This window comes from Argiope bruennichi, chromosome 4 (genome assembly GCF_947563725.1).
Source record: "Argiope bruennichi chromosome 4, qqArgBrue1.1, whole genome shotgun sequence".
Classification (NCBI taxonomy): Eukaryota; Metazoa; Arthropoda; class Arachnida; order Araneae; family Araneidae; genus Argiope; species Argiope bruennichi.
In genome coordinates this window covers 110,936,410-110,960,877 of record NC_079154.1, presented here as the reverse complement: position 1 = coordinate 110,960,877, position 24,468 = coordinate 110,936,410, and positions in this window count along the sequence as shown.

Below are 24,468 nucleotides of genomic sequence, written 5' to 3'. Positions count from 1 at the left end.
AGAATCGACCACACAATGGCAAATGTTTTGTAAAAATCAACTTTCTTTGAAATTTAGAGATTTAGAGATTAAATATTTATTGTTATTAAATTTGCTAAGTTTTTATATAAATTTAAATATAATTTTATAATATTTTAATATTTATTTTGTAAGTTTTGGTTTCAGAAAAAAAATGAAACGATGCGATAAGTATATATTTTTGCGAAATCTTTAATAAAGAAAGATTGATAATTTAGTAGCATTCAGTTCTGGAGCACATCAGTCCCTTTCATTAATTTCATCATTTTGCATCCTATTATTTCACGTTCCAATCCTATAACTGAGCCTCACTCTCCACGATTCATGTTCAAAAAATATGTTTCAAAGATCAAAATTGATATGACTTTTGTGCTATATGAATAGATGCATGTCAGTGTTCAAATAACACATGCGTTCTGATTGCACACAAAGGCTATTTTAGTTCAACTGTAATTCAATAAAATGCTGATTGCAATTATATATATGATAGTTAGTGATAAAATGTTTTGGTTTGCAAATTTTTCAATTATGGCAACAGTTTAAAAATCAATTTTACGATAAAGAGAATTAGCTTACTGATTGATTCGTTGATGGCGAAAGAGGCATATTTGGCCTGGCGCACCAACCATGTGATGAACTGAAATTGAGTTTCAGAAATATGACATAAAAAAAGAGTTAAAAATGATAAGAAAGGGGTACAAATAAAAATATATTATATAAAAATTTTATTTTATGCTTGATGATTATATACCTACGAAAAATTGAAATAAATTAAGGATATTTTAAATAATTTTTTTCACTTTTCTAGCCAGCATTTTCTAGACGTTGTTTCAATTTTTGAAATATTTTCTCATTGCGTACTTATCGTTTTAAGTAACCATAATTCGACAACCGCTTTCTGTAATAGCCAACAAATAAACAGCCCTAATATTTTAAGGACGATATATTTAAGGACGATGCCAAATACCTTTGGCACCGTCCTAATTTTTTTTTCTCACTTGGCTCTTTAGATTTCATGGTTTGTATAGCCATTAAATACACTTTAATGCGACATAAAAAGAAACTAAGGCATTGATTTGTATACTGCAAACGAAAAATATATGGTTTGATTATGGGGAAAATTTTAAAGGTTAGATGGAACAAAAGATCTCAAACGGTAAGTATACTAATAAGAGATAAATATGAAAGGATAAATATGAAAAGCAAGCTTAGCGGAATATAAAAAAATGAATAATTCATCAATATGCTTACTTGTATAATAACATGAAATTCATGAACATGGTTTCGAATGCAAGATCTTTGAGTTTGTACTTTTAGTTACTCCATTGTTCTTTTTAGTTACTTCAGAGTTCAATTGTTTATAGACATTACACTTGACATCAAGCATGGGATTGCTTGTATTATGAAAAAAAGTGTGTTGTGCTCTTATGCAATTGAAATGAATTTGTTCTGCACTATTATACTTTTATTTTATTTAATTGCAATTGCATATAGTATTATATGATGATATTAAAAAGTTTGTCGTTGGATTTTTAGACAACCTCACTTACGTTAATGGATAAATTCTTCTGATGACTTAAAAAATGACTTTTTAAAACTAAAGCAAGAAAGAAAAAGAAAGCACACAAACTTTCTTCGATGATTTTTATATACTTTGGTTTAAAAAATGATATGACATATAATTTTTTATTACAAATACCTGAAATTGTAGAGTCCTATAAGGAAATTTAGAGACGTACGTCATGGTTATCTTAAGGATGTTAAATAGTATTCTTAAGACATTTTAAAATAAGTAAGTTGAGGGAGTACAACCTAATGCTATGTACACAAAATGAAACAATAATTATGGCATGTGCAAAAAATTCCAGCTAATACCACAGCAATTCTTTTTTTTAAGTTCATTCAAATTCAAGCATCTCAGATTATTGGAACACCTGAGTTTCTTTTTCAAAAATCAGAAAAGTCCCTGCCCTGCTTAGAAAATTGTACTGAAAGTCTAAGTTTTTAAAAGGTTGATATACAAAAGATGGTCACATTTAACTTATGAATACCAATCGCTAAGAACAATATACTTGGGCATCTTTTGAAACCTCCATCCTCCAATCATCAGAAAACCTCCCTAACCCCAAATATATCTGGACGAGTGGTTATATTGAAGAAAGCACGTTCCAAGAGTATTCAATCAATCACATTTAATGGAAAGGATAGGAAACACTGCAGTCATATCCAGGCGTCTTGGACACCCATCGTAGTTTCGTTGAACTATGCTGGGTGTTTCGGACTTTTAGTATTTTTAAATTTAATCAAGTTCTATCGCTTCCAGTGGTAACTTAACCATGTTTAAATTTTTTCTTATAATTTAACTCAAGAATAAAATAAGAAGCTGCAAAAGAAAAGTGGATATGAAATAAAGATCTTATCATGACTCTAAATGAGAGAACGCACCTTCATATTTATTGATTGTATGTTTTGAAATTTCATTAATAATGACACAAATATTGAGACATTTTTATGCCATTTTGTATATCATTCATATTACCATTTTTTTGGAGGAATAATAACACGTTTTTGATTTGTAGTCGTTTTTAAATCGTACACTGACAGTTTCAGTTCAATCATTTCAGAGTCATTGCTGATCAATTATAAAAGTAAGTCAAAATGAATGCTTCAATTTCATTGGTGCACTACGCAAAATGTAATAAATATATTCATTAATAATGTATATACATACAAAGTTAATATAAGCAAATTTTGAAGCTTCACAAATGATAGATATACGTTCGTTTTGTTTTGCGGAATATATCAAATCTGAAATTAATTCTTGAAAAACTTTGTACAGCATGCATGTATCGATGCTGACGATAGCATTCGTGATACAGGCTTTCAACTTTCTGACCTGAAGGCACATATACGCGATCTTTTATGATTTGAAAGCCCATATCCCAACTGCTATTGTCAGCATCGATACAGACATACTGCATAAAGTTTGGAAAGAATTACATATAAGATTTCATGCATGCCGTATAACAAAAGTAGCTTATATCGAACATTTGTGAGGAGTGCATTAAAAACGTCCTTATATTACCCTTATATATATAAGTACCTTTTAATTAATACATTTTGTGTAATGCACCTAAGAAATTGAGGCATCCATTTTGACTTACCATGTTTAACAAACAAATACAAATATATTCCATTAGACTGGAAAAGGTTATTTTTTTATGGATTTATTAATTGTTTTGTTTTTCCCTGAACAATTCATATTAAATGTAACAACTAATCTGTCAAGAAAAAATATGTTAGCAAAAAAAAAAAAAAAAAGTATATTAGGAAACTTTATTTTACTGAAATGAAATATTATTTTTTAATCATATAAAGTAGCAATTTATAAACCTCAATAACTTTTTAAATCATATCGCTAATGTAAATTTTTTTAAAGTACATACCCTCTTTCAAAAACGTGAAAAATATTTTGTTTTTAATTTTTAAAATTCATATTTTATTCTAGGAATATATTCAAATTCTCATTCAGATTTTTACGTTTTTCAAATAAAATTTGACTTCAGAACTGCGACTAACACCTCTCAAAAAGTTCTTGAAATATAATTTAAAGAAAGGATTTTGTGCTTAGCACATTTTCTTACATGAAATATTTACTTTAATTTTCAAATACTTACCCTCAATCACGAAATTTTTTCTCCATCGATAATAATATGTAAGAAAGCTTAATCCTCAAAAAGTCAAGATCTTAAAATGCTTCCATAAGGATTTTCTTTGAAGTGCTTTCCGGTAGTAAAATAATTTTTTTTTAATCGACGGATATGTAGTTTTTCATTTTCAACCTCTAACTTCTGACAAGATTTAATTACTTAGTAATAATATAAAAAAATACATTTTTCATTGTATTAAGTCGGAACTATTAATGAAAAATAAAGAAAAATGATTCAGAATATTATAATCAGTTCAATTGTAAAAAACAAAGATATCTTCATATTTCAAAAGAGAATTTTGTAATGTTTTAAGGTTTTATTATTTTCCATTTTGCCTTTCGATATTTCTCTGAGACATTCTTTAAATCCTATAATTTATCTGTAATATTTAAAAAATACTATGCATTATTTATAAGAGAATAATATTAAAAGGGGTCATATCATAATTTTTAAATGATTAAGAAAAATTGTAAACATTTTTTTTTCTCTACAACATAAATAATGTAATTTTTATTACTAACTTTATTCATTATTATTTTTTATTATTAACTTTATTCAAACTTTTAATTTAATGTCTGATCCAGATTCAATATTTTACATCACATATTAAGATAATCTATATGTATAAACGCTAACGTAAGTGGCTCAAAAAACACCCGTTTTGCTTATTTTCGAATGACAACAATCAAATGCAAACAAACCATCAAACAAATTTCAAACTGAACCATTGAGCAATTTTACAGCTGCATCGATTCCAGTGCTTCATTTAGCTAATTAATGTAACTGCAAAACATTATTAGAAAAAGCTCTGGAGATGGTTCGTCATATCAACAATATGTACATTCAGTCAAAGAAAGAAGACAATTAAAAAAATCAAGAAATAGACGACAAACAGAATGTTGGAACAAATAAAAAATAAGATTAATTATTGTCAAATTGTTATGGCTTGCCTACGCAAATAATTGTTCACAACTTCCAAAATAATCATATGAAATAAATTAGTCTTTGAATTATTTTAAGGCATCAAATAGTTACCTTGCCATCTTTCCATAATTTTATTAATGTTTTTAATTTAATTTGATGCCCTATCTATAACAGTATTTTTAAATTCTATTATGGAATTTAAACCCATCCATCAAAGCATTTAATCATATGCTTTTAACTCCTTAATAAGAGTTTCACTTCCGCATTTACTTCATATATCCATATGTTATTTCATACATTCATCGGTTATTTCACATTTTCATATATTATTTCATATATTCATAAGATATTTCATATATTCATAGGTTATTTCATATATTCATAGGTTTTTTTTTCATATATCCATATGTTATCTCATATATTCATAGGTTATTTCCTATATCTATGTGCCATTTCATATATTCATATGTTATTTCATAAATTCATAGGTTATTTCATATATTTCATAAGTTTTTTCATTTATTCATATTTATTTCATATATTCATAAGTTTTTTCTTTTATTCATATTTATTTCAAATATTCATGGGTTATTTCATATAGTCTTATATATTTATATTTCATATATTCATATATATTTATATTTCATATATTCATATATATTTATATTTCATATATTCATATTAATTTCAAATATTCATGGGTTATTTCATATATTCATATTTTAAATGCATATATATTTTTTTAAATTTACAATACACTAATTCAGTTGGATTCCCAATTTTAGGTCGTATCAAGTAACAAGGTGAAAAAAAAATCCATATTAATTGTTTAACAGCCTGAACAGTCAATAATCTGGGCGAACAAACTGGTCGCCGAAGGCTGCCAGTTACAAATAAAAATTTTCAATGTGCACTGATCGGTGTCGTTAACGGAATAGCTTGGATATTGCGGAATGCTTCTTTATCACTTCTAGGCAAGAAAAACTGCTTTATATCCTGCAGGCTCATATTTCGATTTTTTTTATAGATTGGTGATGAAATACAGGTAATAATAGCTATTCCATTCTTTGTCCAAGAAAGCAAAATCTTCTGTAACTCATTTGCTTACTGCTAGATGTTTATTTTTATCCCTTTCCAGTAGTGTTTCTAATAAATTTATTGGTAATAAATTTTTAATGATATATAATGGTTATTACATCCCAAAACATTATTTATTTGTTTACAAATAACTTTTCTCTACAATATTTTAAGTAAAATGATTTGTTTTTTCATTTTAAACAATATTATTCTATTGTAGTTATTCAATGTCGTAATAAAGTTTATATAAAATTTTTGGAAGTTTCTATTTATATTATTCCATTCTTTGTCCCAAAAATGCCGGATTTTCTGTAAATTACTTGCTTTCTGCTCGATGCATATTTTAATTTATTTCCTATAACCTGTATAATAAGTACTTTGATAATAAATTTTTAGCTATACTGTATTTAATCTTTTACGATCTTACATAGCACTGCAAAAAATAAACTGTTTTTACCAATATATCGAGTAAAAAAATAGTAATAAGGAGCTTTTTAGATTCCATCATGATTAAAAATCAAAATTAGAATTTAATCCTTCGGAAAATAGGAGAATCTTGAACTTTTTAAAAAATATTTCAAGCATAAATAGTAGGAAATAAAGGAAAAACGATTTGCATAATTTGCAATTTATGTGTTTAAAATAAAAATTCTAACTGTGTTGTTATATAGTAAGAAATTAAAAAAAAACATTCTAGTTCTAGTTAATTAGGGATTTCCTTCAGTAAATCATTTCCCTTAAGATCATATACACGTTTTTTTCTTCCTGCTAAACTTTTTGCTTGAGTGTGATCTATCACTTACCTGATAATTAATTACAAAAGCTAAAATTGAAATTTCGTTCCCATAGGAGAGTTAATTAAAAATGCTGAAAACGGCATGATTTTATCAATTATTTCCTCGATAGGAGAGATGTTGAATAAACTGAGCTCCTTAAAGACGCCATTCTAATCATTATCAGTTATTCTTAATTGAAGAGGTTTATTTTTTGAAATATCAATGATTTAAAATAAATGAAGATGTTTTCCAAAATTATTTAGCTGTTTCAAATGTTGTAGTAAACTGTAGAGGAGCACACCTGTCCGAATTAAACTAGAATCATAATTATTTAAATTTTAGGTACTAGTTTTTGAGTACTATTTGATCTACAAAAGAATTCATTAAGTAAAACGAACTTGTAGCATGAAAGAATGAAGAGTAATACCAGTTTCCAAAATAAGAGGCCATTTTAATTAAAGATTATACGTAAATAATAAAAGTCAATGCACAAATTGCGTGTAATTAATGAAATTTAGCTTATAAGTAAAGAAGAGAATCCAAAGTTTTTTTTTTTTTTTTTTTTTTTAAATATAAAAGCTAATAGTAATTTATATTCAAATCTCTTTTATCTCATACATCTCAGATGACCGCTAAAAATTAATAAGAATTTTTTCCTTCAAACGGCGGGGACTTTGATTTATGAATCTTGTATTAGAAACTATTTCCATTGTGTATTTTAACTGAAGAAAACGGTTTCATGTTATCATCGCATAGCGTTTTTCTCTTTTATTACTATGGTTTGTTTTAATTAATTGAAGCCCCAAATAATTTCTTTGTTGTTGTTGTTTATAATGGCACTTGCCATGGACAAGCTCGCTGACGAAGTCAGCGATTTTAAGCCAAGAGAGCGTCTCTAGTTTTGGTAATGCCAACTAGGGCCAAGAGTACATGTACATCTTAGCTACTGACGCATCAAATTCGCTTGCACAACCTCTTTATACAGGGGGCACATTCACACCTCTCACAGTAGAACAGATGAAGAACAACCATACCCGAATCGGGACTCGAATCCTAGACGCCCAGGTTATGGGGAAGACGCGCTACCCCTATGCCAGGACACCGACAATAATTTCTTTACACATTATAAATATATTACTGACAAATATATAAAATATCCTTCTTATGTAAAAAAATATCAACGTGGACAAGTAATACATCCTTTTATATCTCATATATACGCATCTTCGTGTTTTTTTTGGTGTTTTTTTTTTTCAAATTTTGCTCATTTTTTGAGCCGCAAGGTATTTAAAAAGCACCACACAGAAATAAATAGAATTTAAACCGGCGAGAGTGATATCCACGGAACTTTCTTGCATGATTTTTGTCAATTGATATTAGGTTATTTTTTTTTTAATCTGGAGAACATTACTCATTGTAACAATCACAGAAAACATTATTTTTAGGCAATAAAGTACCAATATTGAAGAATATTTTATTCCCACACTAAACAATCTTACATACGTTCTGTTGAAGATATTAATCTCGCCCTCCAACTGTGCCATCAATGCCACATGTGCGTAGACTTTTATTTTAAAGATTTTAAATTTGTTTTGCTGGTATTTGTAAAGAAAACCAAATATGCATATTGTTTCTTTTCCTAAACCTTACACCTTTGGTATATACCTTTTTCTCAACCGATTAAAACAAAAACAAGCAATTTTGACATTGTTTTAACAACAATTTCAATAGAAAGATAATATACCAATTACAGGTATATCTAGAAAGACAAACTGCCTGAGAATAGATTTCTTTGAACACTTAATACAAGTCTGCGAATTTGGTTGTTGTTACTTATGACGCTTGCCACAGACAAGTACGCTGACGAAGTTTTAAGCCGAGTTTGTGCAGCAGCTTCTGAAGGTACAGGCCCCTGAGAACCAGAGGGCAGAAGTTTGACTTCTAGTTCATATGAAGATGACACTCACTTGCACAGCCCTTTTTTACAGGGGGGGGGAGGTTCTTTCACACACCTCACAGATCGAATACAGGGTAAAAAACAATCATGCTTGAACCAGAACTCGAACTCGGAATGCCCAGATCACGGGGAAGACGCGCTACAGGTCAGGACGCCAGCCGAATTTGGTTTTTAGACCATATTCCAAATTCCAAATGTCTGGCTCAAAATTCTTTTGAGTTCAGTTCACAGATAGATGCAATTTCAAAGATATGTTTTTTTAGACTCTCTCAAATATTGGGACTTTCCAAAATTTTAGAAATTACAGCATTTTCACTTTGCATACTTCATATATAAAAAATTAAGAATGAGTTGAAAATACAACAACAATTTAATTGTGAAGATGGCTATACTTTTAATATACAATAAATAAATGTAATATGTTCCTAGCATCTAATTTGTTTCTAACAAGTTTAATCAATTGCATAAACTAATGTTATATAAAAGGTTTCAGCAGAACGCAGAAGACAACAGATTATCAAGCAAAAGTAGTTGAAGTATTCCATCCACATACCAGTCTCATTCTTTAACCATCAGTGAAGTCAGAAATCTTTCAGATTGCTCTCAAAATAAATAGATCACTCCAAGTGGTGTAGAATTACAACAATTAATCTAATAAGTGTCATTACGCTTTAATTGCTGCCGAAAAATCCATTCGAATGATATATGATTTGACGAAGAATAAAATACGGGCGACAGACTTTTCACCCTTGGTGTAAGAGGCATGCATTTAAGGTTATTGAGCAATTACGGTACCCTGGCGAAAGCCCGAATACAGATCTATCTTAAAGAATTAGGCTATCGATTGACTGATAATTTATTATGTGTAAAATAATGATTTACAATAATTGGGGTTTGAAAGTAAATGATAAATAATTTTTTACACATAGAATAATTTGGTTTCGATTTACTATTAATTTATGATTTATGCACCACGACGATACTCTTCTATATCATTATTATTTTGCATCATAATGTATCGGTTTAGTACGAAAAAATTAATTCAATAAGTTATCGGTTAAGTAACAACAAATTAATTCAGTAAGTAATTTCAATAAGTTAATAAATAATTAAATTCATCAAAGAGTTTTAAACCGAATTTCATATCAAGCTGTATATATATATATATGTGTGTGTGTGTGTGTATGTGTGTGTGTGTGTGTGTGTGTGTGTGTGTGTGTGTGTGTGTGTGTGTGTGTGTGTGTGTGTGTGTGTGTGTGTGTGTGTGTGTGTGTGTATTTTCTACGGAAAGGAAATGAAGTCCCAAACGTTGATCTTTATGCCACGTTTTGCTATCTATTTTGATAAATTAATTTAATGCAAACTTCATTAGTGTAAATGCTTCTCCCTAGTGGACTGTATTAATTCTCCCTAGTGGATTGTAAAATATTTTAAAAACAGCAGAAAAACCAGCATAGACCGAAATAACATAATTATAATGATAATGGATCAATAGTTGTTGAAACATTAAATAAACCAAAGATTTAATTGTGAAACAGCAACCATATTTGTGTGTGTGTATATTTTCCACGAAAAGGAAATGAACTCCCAAATGTTGATCTTTATGCCACGTTTTGCTATCTATTTTGATAAATTAATTTTATGCAAATACTTCTCCCTGGTGGACTGTTTTAGAACATTCCAGGAGATGTATGAAATGATACCAGATGAATAAAATTTTTGTTGTGATATTATCTAAATAGATTTGCTAATATATAATAAACTATCCCATTCTTGTGTGTATTTATTTATACCTGACAATACTAACACATACATACGGACAATCATGGTCTTAATAGGTGAGTTTATAACCAAGCCATAGACCTTCATTTAATTTTTTAACCTTAATTCTCTATTTGTAATAAAATTTCATTTCTAACAAAATTTCATTATAACTTAATTTCAGCTTTTTTTTAGTACCCATCGTTATTTTTTTCAACTCTTATGAAAGAAGAAAAACAAATGTATCTGACGCCGAAACAGTAATGTTATTATCGATATGATTTATATTGTATCTCTTGTCCAATGCATTTCCTGCTATTTCATCTAATGTTACTTTATTTTGTTTTTTCCATAATGTAAATGTAACTGATGTGTTTTATGATATTCTAGATGTTACTGTTTATTACATACATTTGTAACACAAGCATTTCAACTGCAGCGTAATACATTTTCTACTTTGTAAGAGAGACACAGCTGTTTTTATAGTACTATAATGGAAATAATAAACAACTGCGTCTACTTTTCTGTTCAATGATATTTATAAAGCTCCAGGCTCTGATAAATAAAAATTATTTAAATATCAAATTTTGGATCAAGCAGTTTATCAGAACACCAGAGAAGGGATATTTATACAATTTTTATTCGTATAAAAATAACTGAATTTTGAATTCAGATGTGTTTTAGTATTATGCATAGTAGCATATTATTTCAATTACTTTGAAATAATAGAATGCTATTTTTATAAGCTTATTATTTTATTTGCAAAAATATTTCGTTTAAAATCAACAATAATGTATACATAATATATCCGGAAATGTCTGCATTTATATGAATTGGCTTCTCCGTGATATCAAAAATCGCCATCTTCATGGACTTGAGTGCACAGACAGTAATAATATTTAAAAAATCTCATTATTATTATTGAATTAAATATATTCATGATTCATTAGGAAGTTCTTCATTTAGTTATGAAGAATATGAGATTAGAAATAATCATGGAATATCGGATTGACATACAGAAGTCAAAAGTAGAATTATTGCCATTAATGGCCCCAACTCAAAGACACAAGCAAAACATTATGTAGGTCATAATGTCATGAAATTTGAGAGACAAAAACAAGAAACTTTTCTTTCTAAAAATTAATTGAGAAAGAAAATAGAGTTCAAGAAGTCGTCGATCGGTGGCGCGGTGGAGCAATCGAATTCAGGTTCGCATATTAAAATCTAAAATACAGGATTGCTGAAATTAAACTTTTCGCACACACTAAAACTTGCAATTAAGTAAATGAATGGATTATATAATGACAAGACAATCCAAAGCATGCACTCGAAATCGAGCAGATACATGAAAAGAAAATCTAGAGCAACAAGTTACTGATAGGTGGTGTGGTAGAACGATAAAACGTTTTACATTATTTTTATGAGTCTTTTGTTTCTCCAAACCCTATTCACTTGCGAAAGATCCTGGACTATAAATCCTCATTGATTCCTAGAACGTACCCAATAATACTGTCATTCAGACGTGAAAATGCTGCTGGTGTCTCTTAATTTCCATTGGTTTATCAATAATATCTCACGACAATGTCATAACTGCGTTTAGGAAATATTTGTTTGTACCATAAAGGGTGGGAGACGGAAATCATCGCAGATCACGACAATTCATAAACATGTGCTTCTTTTTTTACCACGTAAGGAGACGTAGTATGTCGTACTTTGTATTTCCAAATGCAATGACGAAGACAGTAACGCTGATTAAATGTGAAATTTTACAATTTGTTTTCAGTTTTAATTCGAAAACCTCATATGAAAATTTAATGTATTCACACTATTATTCTATTCACTGATCATGATCACATGCAAGTGAATTTACAAGCTAACCAATGTTCTCTTTGTGAGATTCGATCTAAAATGAAATACATATCTGAAATTCTGATGAACGTCTGTATACCAAATTTTATTCGTATATTTATCTAATATTGAGTAATAGAGTCTACATGTATACAGACAAACAGACATTCTTCTGTTAGATTTGAATTGATATAAATCTCTCTCTCTCTCTTTCTCTCTCTCTCTCTCTCCATCTATCTATCTATCTATCTATCTATCTATCTATCTATCTATCTATCTATCTATCTATCTATCTATCTATCTATCTATCTATATATATATATATATATATATATATATATATATATATATATATATATATATATATATATATATATATATATATATATATATATATATATATATATATATCAAATTTTACTGCATCAGTTCAATACATTTTTGAATTATTGTATTCTGATATAGACACAATTCCTATAATGTATCTTTAGTACTCAGGAGAGTTCAGAGTCGTTGAAATTCGTCATAATCTGAAGATCAATTTATTGATGATTATTATATTTTATCTTTGTATCTATATATACTTCGTATATGTCTAGATGGCCGGGATATCCCGGTTGGTAGGGCGCTGGACTCGCGTACCTTGTGTTGCGAGTTCGGACCCCTCCGGATGAAGCCTCACCGTGTGTGTGGTGGCTGGTGCACGTATAAATCTGTCGTGGTCACAAAGTCTTCCATGTCGAGAGTAATACCACTGCGGGTACTGGATCGGGGGTGAACATTCTCTGATTCAGATCGAAATTACGATCTGTGTATGAGTAAACGAAATGCATGAATGAAGTCCGCCCCCTGACAACGGTTGTGATGTGTGTGTGTGTGTAGCCAACTCTTACTCTTGGCCCTAGATGACGCTACTGAAAAAACACTTGGCTTAAAATCACTGACTTATAAAGTCAGTGGGCTTGTCTACGATAAGTGCCATTAGAAACAACAACAAGAATATGTAATGATAAACACAAAATCAGCAATTTAGAAATCATTTGTCTGAGAGAATATACTGTGATAATAAAATTCTATGAATTTGTCAGCGAATTGATATCAATTTTTACGATAAAAATATTGAATTGCGTTAAATATCTTAGAATTTCAATCAAATCAAAGGAATTCTTCAATATTTTCAAAATTCCTTGTTTTAGTGTTTTTACATTATTATTTTTCATTTTTGAACCCAATCTCCCCAGCAAAGTGTGTACCATTTTAAATATGATAATGAATTTACACAAAAGAAATTTCAAACATAATAAAGAGTGTTAGATGTTTGTGTTTCATAAAAATAATGCCTTGATATATTTATTCTTTAGTCTAAGAAATCCTTTTTATAATTAAATATCTGACTATTGTTAGTGAAATCAATATAGAAAGCATGCTGAGTATTTACTGATAATTAAATTTCCCAAATTGACATCTTAAGGATTATTTTCTTTGAAACTTACATAAAAATTGTTTTGAATCATTTCTAATTATTTTTTCATCTCATTATTTAAATTTTATCCTTCTTGCAGAGTCAATCAGAATCACCGATTCGTGGTATTGGAAGAGATCAATTTGGAAACGAAGTTCTGTTCTCTAAATTTCAGATTTTTGACAATTGTATCAACAATGGATTATTAAAAATCAAACCGCAAATGTAATATAAAATACGGTAGAGTTCTCTGTATTCTCGAATTCCTCCGAATTTTGTACAAATTCAAATGGAATTTTATACCACAAATTTTAAGAAATTAATTAATTAATTAATTAAATAAATTTTTTGTGAAGATTTCAGATATTTTCAAATTAAATGGTATCTGAAATGAAATGGAAAAGAAGACCTTGAAATAATAACACATGCTAAAAATAATAATAATCCATATTATTATCATCGACTATAATAATTTTAATATTTATTTAAAATAATTTTTCGCATCAATGAATCATTTTTCACAAAGAATTCTAATCCCTGATTAAGTCCCATGAATCAGTTATCGTAATCTAATCAATAATTATTCGTTTTCACACCGGAGAGTAAGTATCTAATTCTGTGAATGAAGATATCGTACCAAGTGATTAAAGCCAGGATAGCTCCACCATTCGGTGACCAATCACCAATTGCCCTCCTTTCCTTTCCAGAGCTGATAATAATGATGCAGGATGCAGAGTTTGATAACGATGATAACATGTCACATAGAAGTTCAGGATCCCGAAGGATGAGCTTTGAGGGAAAGGGATTTCAAATGAATTTGGAAGAACAGGGAGGGATTGGTATAAAATGTCAAACAGGGAAATATTATTCTCAGTCCAAGGCATATTGACTCCTCTTTTAAAATATTAGTACTAAACGACTTGCTTTTATAATGTTTATTTATGTGCAGGTCAATTCAAATGCATTTTTGCTTCCATTAAAAAGCAGTTTAATGTTGATTACAGAATTTTGTAATTTTTAATAAAGTTCATAACTATATATATATATATATATATATATATATATATATATATATATATATATATATATATATATATATATATATATATATATATATATAATAGATTAATTCCAAATAAAACAAATGAAACAATGAATATAAAATAGGGGATCTGAAAGAATATCTTAAGCTAAATTTAAAACTACATTGTGTCACTCCTAAACTCTCTTAGAATAAAAAATAATTCACCGTCGGAGTTTGAGTTTTAAAGGCCATTACTACAGCCCATAGGAGGTGCGACCCATGATGGGAATGGCGGTAACTTGACCTTACAACATAGCTATACCCACCTTGGAGGAAAAATCCAACCATCATACTTAAAGCTTCTCATCCTCATAACTGATGGAAAAGATACATTTGAAAGACTTTTTATTTAGTTTATGACCAAGTAAATACAAATAAAAATCTAGATAAGCAACGGTATTATTCCATCCAGCATAAAATTTGATTTAAAAACTTATATATTACCGAGTTATCCAATCATTATGTCGTTCAAGTAATCTAATCTACTAATGAAAAATAAACTTATTAATTCTACCCAACTATGCATGTACTTTGACAAAGGCTGTGGAAGTTCTCTTCAATCCGAAAGTATAATTCACAGATTATTAAATTACCGATTTATTAGTGATTATACCAATACGTTCGCTTTTCAGAGAGGCAGGAAGCTATTTTCAGATTAGCGTAAATCTGACCAGTAAACCCTTTCACATCTATAACTGTTTTGACTTTTTCAAATATGAAGTGCCAATCAAATTCCTCTTGTTATTACTTATGGCACTTGTAATAGACAAACTTGCTGATGGAGTCAGCGATTTAAGCCGATTTTGTGCAGTAGCTTCTGAGGTTAAAGGCTTCTGAGCCCCCGAGGGTAGAAGTCTAGCTGATATGAAGATGAAATTCACGCACTCGCTTGCACAATCTCTATTTAGAGGCTGGCTTTTTCATACACCTCACAATTAGAACATAGGGTAAAGAACAACCATGCCTGTACCAGGACTCGATCCCGGGACGCCAAATCACGGGGAAGATGCGCAAACCCTAGGACAGAACGTTTGATCGTTGAGTTTTTAAAGGTTTTTGCCTTCACGAAGATGATATATCTTTAGTAACAACAACGGCAAATCTGTCCAGAAGATATTTCTGTATAAGAGAAAAAGAAGAAAATCAAACCTAGTTGATTATATTTTGATTACATTTTGTATAAAGAATCTATTGAATCATAACATAGATTCTTTCTCCTTTAATTTGCCTTTAATGTCACTCATTTTATTTGCCATAACAACGCTTGTTTTCGGTTTTGATGGCATCCCTTTAACAAGGAAGACCGATACGATATTTCCTGATAATCGACTTCCCGGCGTACACATAATCAGCAAATTACAACGGAATCTCCGAGGGACGCGTAACGCTTCAAACGGGACGTGTGATTTCCTAGAGGGAAAAGGGAAGATTATAAATTCAAATGCCTACCGATTCATGGATATGCACTGATAATACATCATTTACAGGATGCTGAAATTCCAACGGCTCCGTTTAATTTGATTTACTCCCTTTTCGTCAAATTCCACGTGTTACTTAAGATATGATTATTCAGAGTACTGTGTAAACATGCGCTTAGTACAGTATGGCAAAGATGTGGGGAAACATTGAGCTGTTGATGCACACGTTACAATCTTATTCATTAGAAATTGAAGGAACATGTTTGAAACGCTTGAAGTTCAAACTAAATAGATATAATATAATTCAGTGAATTGGTTTGTTGTTGAACACCATGATTCCATAATAAATCATTTGAATACTTCTGTTTGTTTTTGAAAACAACTGAAAGCATGATATGTTTAGAAGAGTACTGAAAAGATTTCAGTTGAAGCATATTGTGAAATTTAGTAATAAACATTAAAAGTATTCATATTTCAACCATCAGTAAATATTTAAGGAAAAATAATAATCCAGGGGTTGAAACAAGAAATAATGCAAAAAAAACAGAAACTTTAATGCAATATGCATTTTTGTCATGAAAATTATCAGACATCTTTTCTCTGAAGTTCTTCTTCTGTGGAAAATAGATAATTAGACACACATTTCCTCAGGTACAAGGAAATAACATAACATTACGCCATCCTGCATCTTCGGTACCTATAAGATTATCTAACCAGTTGCATTTGCAAAATATGGAGAGAAAAAAAGAATGAGGAGAAAATAAGAAAAAAAAAGATACGACAAAACATTCATGCTTTTTAGTTTTTTTTAAAATAAAAATAGTTACATTAAAATCCAGTTTTTAAAGTCACGGTATGGTTATTTTGGGATTGGCATCGCAATTCTGAACCATGGTCAGATGGCAAGGACGACAGCTGAGCTGGCACCCCTATCCAAACTGCCACATCACACCAGAGAGTGGACATTAACGGGTTTAACGTGAACCATATCCGCTTACACGATTTTTCTTCGATGTAATAGGACTTCGAATCTATAACCTATCGGTCCCGAAGACGTGACCTAACCACTAGACCATCGCGACCTAAACTTACCATGGAATCTCCATCGAAAATCTAATCCACACAGAGAAGTCATATCCTAGACAACTATATTTAATGGTTTAGCAAAGAAACAATTAAACGAAAGGAACAAAAATATCTAAAATCAAATGGTTGAATGAATCAATAGGTTAAATTTACAGAGAAACGTTGATATTTAGAAACTGACCTCTCTATGTTTTAAGGCCGTTAATTGTGGGTGGACTAAATAGAGATTACTAATGAAAGACAAAAGTTAGTCTTCAATTAGATAGACAATAAAAGTCAGATGGAAAAGTTATTTTTTGGATGAGCCTCCTAAGTTAATATTCCTCAAGTTCTCACAGAACTGGTAAGTATCAATGGCAACGAATATAGAATATTTAGCAAACAGTTTCTGTATAAAATTATACCATGCTGTCGAACATACAATAAACACCAGATAAAAATAAAATTCTTTACAAAATAGGAATATAGAGAACCCTAATACTTTCCAGAAGAGACTCAAATTCTTATTAGCGATAATTAATAGACGAGGCTGAGGCGATAATAAAAGCACCGTTAGAATGTAATACTCATGTATCAGCAAAAAAAAAAAATCACGAAAGGATCCTGTATCAAATGAGTATATTGTCATTTAAATTAGGCAGATAGAAATTAAAATAGTCATTAGCATATTAATAAAACGAACGCATAAAAAAAAATGAAAAAGTAATCTAATCAGATATTGTGCTAGGTGGTTGGACCTGAATATTTGTCGGCTATAATTGCAGGGGAATTACCTTTTTTCCCCCCTCGTTTTCATAATAATTGATAAGATTGGCCTTGTAAAAATCAGAAGATATTTTTGTTTGATGCTTCATCCATCTTTGTATGGTAAAGGTTAAGAGTTTATTGATAATAATAATAATAATAAAACCTTTCCAAAATATGTTCATTAAAGTATAAAAAGGTGAAATATTTAGTATATTTATTTTTTAATACTTTTAGCAGTTAATTTTTCTTTTATTATAAATGTTTTGAATTTTTTTCGAAAAATAACTTTTTAGGGACTAATAACGAATCAAACGATAGTCAACAAAACCTATTAATTGATATTTTATTTCTTTAAAAAATTGATTTTCAACAAGAATATGAATTCTTAAAATAATATGATCTCAAATATTCAGTATATGCTAATTAAATTATAATTTAACTTTAAAATAAAGTAAATTTAAATAAACTAATATTGTTACGGAACTACCTGGGTTATTTTCCGATTTGTCTAGCGATCTGCCTTAGTTTTCCGATTTGTCGCAGCATCTATGCATGAATTTTGGAAAAGCATATCTAGTATGGAAATATAACGCTTTATTTATTCATATTTAATAATTCGCAAGTATCTTTTTTATTCCTTTTTCTAAAGCTAAATTCATCAAGAAAGAAAGGCAGCTTGAAAATGTAATATCAAATTCAATATACTCAAAAAAGTAAAAACTAACCGAATTATATATATATATATATATATATATATATATATATATATATATATATATATATATATATATATATATATATATATATATATATATTACGATTTTCTTTTTTTATTTTATTGTTGCGACTAACTTTTAACAGAAAAATGTAAAGATTTTAATTTTCTCTTGAAGAAAAGGGTTTAATAATGACGAAAAAACTTTTTCAACAAATCTAGTAAAACTGGAACTTCATGCTCGTAATCAGAAATAAAACTTAGAAAGTAAAATAAGAAATAAACGAAATATTAATCAAAATAAATGAAACTTTTTGAAAAAATTTCGCCGTGAGCATTTAATAGATGTTATTGATTCAAATGTATACAAGTGACACTAACTGAATAAAATGGCAAATTTTTAATTAAAATTTGAATTCAAAGAAAAGAAATAAAACATACCCTGAAGTAAATGATTTTCTCCATTCCTTCAACATAACAGATTTCGTTATTAGTTGCCTAATTATTTTACTTATCAACCTCGAGGATTAATTTTTAATTATGGTGATAAATAGGTAATTAATCTTTGATGCTAAATTATTATTAATAGAAAATAAAAAAAAGCAATTTTAAGAGAAATTAATCATTTTTACTACTTGAAGCAACAATACAGGTTACAATAATTGGTATTTAGCTTGCATTTTTTTTACTCTTTTGTAATTTTTTTAAAGATGTTAAGTTTAAGAAAAGGCAGTTTCTGATCATGATTTGAGCTTTAATTGAACAATTTAGTTGCTTTGATAAAATAAAAACAAAAAAAAAGTACGGAAGACACATCATTCCATCTGTTAATAGGATGATGTGACTTTGATATAGAGCTCTTTCTAAGCTTTCTGCATATCTGACTATTGGAATTACAGCTACCAAATCAGGCATTTAGTTATTTTGGAAAAGCTGGTCTTTACTAAAAAAAGTTTTTTGAACTTTTGATTAGATTTTTAGTATAATTTATTCGACTTATTCATTCTTAACTTCAGAGAATATTATGACAAAAATATATACATAATAACAATTTAAAATTCAAAAATTAGCTTTATAGAGATGCCAATCTTATTTTCACCCATATCTCGTCTATTTTTAACACATATTTAAAAATATTTCCAAATATATTTTACAGCAGTATTATCATTTGAGAACATGATGTTGTTTTGGTTAGGGAGTTTTGAAGCTCGATATCGCGTAGGCAATGAGTAAAGCATAAATGACAATTTTCATCATCATCTTTTAATCGCATATATTTTTTACCTGCTTTTACCAATATTGCATTGTTATTATGGTGCTTCTTTGACAGCAGATGCGTTTTTAAAAGGTTGACGTAGAACTATGATATTATAGGTGTTATTTCATCTCAAAATCGGGCGAGTTCCAAAACTTTGTTTCTCAGCTAGAAAAATTGAAAATGAAAGTTAAAAAAATTATATATATATATATATATATATATATATATATATATATATATATATATATATATATATATATATATATATATATATATATATATATATTATACACAGAGAGAGAGAGAGAGAGAGAGAGAGAGAAGTCTCGTGATTGTTTCAAACCGGTTTTAATTGGTTAATGACATAAAATAATTAAGACAAATAATGACTTAAAAATAATAATGTTCTCATGTGATAACTTGAAATTTGCGATCATAAGTTTCGTTTTAATTTTTCTCCAGTTTTCTTTATTTTGTTTTCATCATTGCTTTCACACGCATTGCCATTACGACAATATTAAATATATTTTTTATTCGTTATCGCTACTTAATTACAAAAACAATCTTTTTAATGACAGAAAAAATATGTTTAAATATAGAGATGAATAATTAAAATTAAAACATTGTCAAACTACAATGTTTTAGACTGAAATTAGGCATCATCATCATATTTTTTTTTATTAAATTGTAACCAATCCTTTTAGATTGAAATTTGCTGCCAACATCCAGATTGAAAAATGAAGAGCTTATCAAAATTTAATCAAAATTAGAATTATTGATATAAGTAATAGATATTTTAAAAAAAGATTGGAATTTTCCAAAATTTGACCAATTTGTATTATTTTTAATCTGATATTATTTTAAGCTGTAAAAGTGTCTGAAAACTGAGTTTCACAAAATTTGTTTTTTTTAAAGAAAGATGGAGATAGAAAATAATATTATAAAAAGATGCTATAAGACAGAGGTACAAAAATGCAAGCAAGTATTATTATTCATGATTGAGTGATATATAAACCGTTTGAACGTTATGCTAAAGAATCAAAATAGCTGATACCAAAATAAACGAATGAAGCAATACAATTAAAGTACCAACTTATTGCGATAATGAGGAGCTTATCTTTGAAATTACTTTTTTTCTTGTTTTCTAATTATTATTTTTTTTTTTATTTTTACATCATATAATTCCCTTTCTGAATCAAGCAATTGAACTCGATGCTCTGCAATATAACTAACTGATATTCAAATGATGATGATATATCAGTTAATGGAGCCATGGCTATATTTTTAGCTGGGAAAATGATGAAATGTAAATACTATTCTCTGTTAATCACTTCATAAACAGTAGGTTTATCCGCTCCTATCTCCTTGTGGCATATACATAAAGTTATACTAGAATTTAAAAAAACTATAAGAATAGTCTTCTATAAAACAATTATCAATAAAATTTTATTATGTTTCAATTATCAGAAATACAAAAACTAAAATTCAATAAATTAAAAATATAAACTGCAATAAACCTTTGCAAAATGGCTTTTTAAAATACTCCATTCTTCTATTCGCTTCATTTACATTGTTCATTTATTTTTGTTTGCAAATTAACATAAAAGTCACGCTTTCGCAAATAATGTATGCAATTTCCGATGTGATAATAAACGCATGAGATAATAAATCTAGTCTTTCTTGGGGGGAAAAAACTGAATCGCAAAAATACCGTGTATCCGGCAGTGTGTAACCAATGAGCATATTGTCATTTAAATTAGGGAGACAGAATTTGAAGCAGAAATTAGCATATCAATATACAGAAAGCAAAAACGTAATTTAATCTGCCATTGTGTGAGATACTGGGAGCGGAATTATTTATCGTCGCTTATGATAGCCGCGGATTTATTTTTCATTTTTGTTGGTATTCGAAAGAAATGCAAATTGCGCGAATATGAAGGAAACTATTATATTGATTTTTGATTTATTTATTTACGTGTGTCAAATATCTATATAAAAATTACGAAAGACAATTTTATATTTTAAGTTGCTCATCTGTAACAGTAATAATAAAAAAGAAGAATGTGTGTTTTGTCGCAACTCACAACGACTAAAATTGCCACGTGTATACCACATTGTAATTAATTAAATATAAAGCTGGATTTTGGTTTTTTTCCACAATAACTTCTAAAATTATACTTGAATAAAAACGTATTTTGCATTGTTTTAAAATTAAAAAAAAATGTTTTCTTAATGATATCAATTTAATTGTACTTCATTTTTTTTTGATTATTGACATTTGTTTAAAAATACTTTTTTGTCTCATTTTCAACAATAGTTCAATATTGTTGTCCTGAAATTCAAACTGTTTTCACTCTTTCATCTAATATTTAATATCATGATTTTCTTCCACAGTAGACAGTTAAAGAACAAGGATTGTCTTAAATATTTGTGAAGTTTACAAGACGAAATAAAAAATTGAAGTTACAGTACTGCGAGATTCAGAAGACGTATAAACTGGATACTTACATTTTTAATAACATTTTGATGATATAGGATTGTTTTACTTTAGAAAGAATCAAGAACGCAATACATAGCGGTAAAAAATTAAGCTAACACAGATGTAACGGCTGACAGTTTGTCAAAATCATGGACATGAAGTGATATCTATATGACTAAAATAACTTTATAACAATATATAGGCGAATCAGTTGGTCGCTTAATGCGGCTAGTGGAGAGTAAAAGGATATGCAACATTTATAAAAGTTTTATATATGTGATTAGAACGGGAAAAGTCGTAGCGGGAATTATTTTTTTCCTATAAAAAATTAAGTATACTTTGTAAGGTGTAAAAGACCCTAATTTAACAAAAAATGTATACATAAATAAACAGGGGGACTCAAAACCTGTTAAAATTTGAAAATCCAATAATTCTTAAAATAATATAGGTAGAGAGGTATAAATTGTCACAAATCTTGAAATGCACAATATATTTAAGGAAGAGGAAAAGTCAATTACTATGCGTAATTGAAAAATAACTAATCAAAAACAATCTTGTCTCTCAAATTTTTCTTAGAAATAGGTGAAACAAATGAATTGCTTTTAGTCCTTTTAGTGGTTTAATTCTATAAATTTAGAATCATTTATTACAGTTTATAGAGTATTTTATTATATGGTATAAAAATAGTCAGCCTAAAAACTCAGACAGATGTTAGCAAACACCATTGAAATAAAAAAATAATGAAATATGGTGCATCAAATATTATTTAATCGGTTAAAATACCGCAGATAAATATACAGATTCTCGCTTTATGGACAACAACAAAAAATAAAATCATAATGCCAAAAAACTATTTTGAGCTTTTTATTATAACTTATATTTAGAGTATTATTATAAATATTGCTCAAAAATGGGAATTTACTTTCCCTACAACGACTTTAAAACCATCGCCGGATGACGATTTCGTATACTACTGATGTCTGTCTCGACGTGACTAATTCTTATCATTAATAGTTCTGTGGTGAAAGCTTATAAACCATTTACTCTATCGCTTCTATCCTCGCTTATAACAATCCGCCACATTGGTGACCTCGGACGATGAACCTTCAACCTTCGTATAGCTGTTGTGGCGCCATTTACCCACAGCAAAACACAAAGTCATCAGACTCACTTGACGCAGCAAGACAAACAGGCCGCAGCAACAAAAAGCCATCAGACTCACTTGACGCAGCAAGACAAACAGGCCGCAGCAACAAAAAGCCATCAGACTCACTTGGCGCAACAGCAACCACTCATCCACACACTCTCGCCATAATGGGTACTCAAATGGGTACATACGCATTAGAATCAACAGCTAATACATCACCACTCAATAGCCATATCGTTCTACTCACTGGAGGGAGAGTCTGTGGTGAAAGCTTATAAGCCAGTTAACAGCTACGCTACCCGAGCAATTGATTTTGCATTGTGGTCATGTTACTCGGCTGCGAACCACTAGATCTCAGATTCTATCCTCGCTCATACCAAACCGCCACAGTTCCTTCATCAACAAGGATTAAGTTGATAAAGCGCTGTACTGTATAAGCTAGTTATTTACGATTACTGGAAGGCATGTTCGCATACTACCGATGACTGTCCCGACGGGACCAATTCCCATCATGAAGGGTTCCTTCATAGACAAAGTTTGGTTGATGAAACGCTATACTGTAAAAACAGATTTTTTTTTATTTGGATGAAATCTAGTGGATGATTGCAGTATGAAAAATAAAGCAGTGAAATATGTTTCAAATATTCTGAAATGTTTTCCACCTCTAATAGAATAATGCTAGTTGACAATAAGAAAATATTCTATTGCTTCATCTATTGCATTTCTTGTAGCGTTTAATTCATTTGCTTAGTTTCCATATCTTGGATTTTAAACATATCCTATTTGATTATATATTATGCCATATTTTTATCCTGTCTTTCTTTACTACTAAGAGATTTAACTTGAGCATACATAGAGGAAAAAGTGTCTAAAAATTATTAACAGTAAATCATAAATCATAATTTGTTTAAATAATAAACTCATTACGAATTCACATTGCATTTCACGAAAAGTGATTTTTATGACTTACGTACCAATTAAAAACAGAAACTGCGTTATAA